This window comes from Pediculus humanus, genomic scaffold (assembly GCF_000006295.1).
Source record: "Pediculus humanus corporis 1103172107479 genomic scaffold, whole genome shotgun sequence".
Taxonomy (NCBI): domain Eukaryota; kingdom Metazoa; phylum Arthropoda; class Insecta; order Psocodea; family Pediculidae; genus Pediculus; species Pediculus humanus.
The window spans coordinates 9,374-11,526 of record NW_002987096.1 but is presented as its reverse complement, the minus strand read 5'-3'; positions in this window follow the sequence as shown (position 1 = coordinate 11,526).

The following is a 2,153-nucleotide window of genomic DNA, read 5'->3' as shown; positions in this document are numbered from 1 at the left end:
TAAAATATTTCACGTAGTGTTTTTGTCGTGACGTCATCATCATCATCATCATCATCATTTATTATTAATTCTTACCATTTAAATTTACATTTTTTTTTTCGATCGTGATTTTTTACAGAAATAAAAAATTTTTTTAGAGCTATAATTTCGGTTGTAATTAAAAAATAATAATTTTTTTTTTCTTATCGCGATTGAAAAACGCGTATTATTATCATTATTATTATTATTATAACTATAATAAATATTATAGCGAAGGTAATAAATTACGTAAAAAAAAAAAAACGGGATTTAAAGTTAAAATATAATATTTTTTCCTTTTTCAAGTATTTAAATATTTTTTTTTACTCATTCATGAATATTTAACAGAAGAAGGTAAAAAAAAGTCTTTGTAGGATGTTTAAAAAATTTAAATTTCACACGACGTTTTCCGGTACGCGCACGTACACACTCGCACACACACACACACACACGGACGTAGAATGAAATAATTTTTACAAAAAAAAAAAAAAATTTATATAACGTTAATAGATTTTTTTTTGTATTCACGGTGTTAAAATTTTCCGGAAAAACTAAAAAACGTTTAATTTAATGAGAGAAATAGAGAAAAAAAATTATTTGCCACATCGAGCATTTTTTTTTTTTTTAAAGAATGAAAGAAAACTTTACAATGTGAAAAGCAGAAGAAAAAGAATTAAATTTTTTAGAGTGAATCAAGTTTCTGTCGAAATTCCTTACAACAAAAAGTTTAAATTTATTTTTAATTAAATAAAAAAAAATAAAAGACACACGAATATGGAATTTTAAAACGCGAATATTTGTTTAAATAGTAATAATAATAATTGTTTTCTTTTTTCTTTTTTTTTTTTAATTTGTTTATTTCTGACAAAATTATAGACTTTACTGAGATTTATCTTCTGCTTTTTTTTTTGCTATAAATACAGTAAAGATAAATCCTTTCGTAAAAAAAAAAAATTTTTTTTTTGTTCGTTTTTGATGTAAAAACAAAGAAAGGTTTGGCATGGAAATTTCCGGAATTTTTTTTTTTTTTTTTTTAAACTAAAAACTTTCATTTTATAATTATTCATTGATTCCTTCATAATGTTTTCACAACCTTAATTTGTGTTTTGTAATGATTTTATTATTATTATTATTATTATTTTGTTTTAGTAATAAAAACCCGCAACGTAATTTAAATTTTATTTCTATTCATCAAATAAATTTATTTGATTTTGTAGTTTGGAAAATTTTTACGTTTAAAGTTTTATCGAAAAAAAAAAAAAAATTGTTTTTTCTTTTCCCCCCTCCTCCTTTTTTCGCTGTTGTTGTTTTTGTTGTTTGTTGTTTGTTGCTGTTGTTGTTGTATTCATTAATTACAATCAAATTTATAATAAAATTATTTAATTAACCTAATAGTTAATTCTTTACTTGCAAAATGTGATTTACAAACTTCTTTAAGGTTTTCAAAAACCACGTTCGGCGGTGGTTATTAATGGTTTAAATAAGCTATTAAAAACTTTAAAAGGTTCTTTTAATAAAAATACTCTTTTCTTTTTCTTTGAGAATAAGAAAATTTCCCCTCCCCCCCCGGTTTCGTGATAAGAATTTTTTTTTTTTGATAATAATAAAAATATTAACGCGTAAAGCTTATTATTGATAAATAACAAAACCGTTACGTTTGTGAATGCGTTACATTATAAAAATGTCGTGTAAGCAGACACCTAACAAACGTTTTGTAAGATTATAAAAAAAGTTTAAAGAAATTCGTAGGTTAAATTAAAATAATTAAAAAAATTTTCTAATGACCCAGATTAAAAATAATCCGGTAATTAATTATTATACGCCATGTTTTCGTTTAAAATTTTAAGGTTAAATAAAATTTCCCGCCCCCTCCCCCAATTCTGAAGTGAGTGAATGATGTCTAAAAAAACATCCCTTAAATATTTACCCTCTCTATTTAAAATTTACTTTTTTTCCCCTGAAACCTCTCTATCGATTACAAAATTTCAAAAATCATTTCGATTTACTATTATTATTTTTTTGTAATCGAAAGTTAATTTTTTTTTTACCCCTCTTCCCTCTCCCCTCCTCTTTCCATCCGATTAAATGTAAAGATTAATAACATCTCTTAATTAAAAAAAAAAAAAAAAACCCGG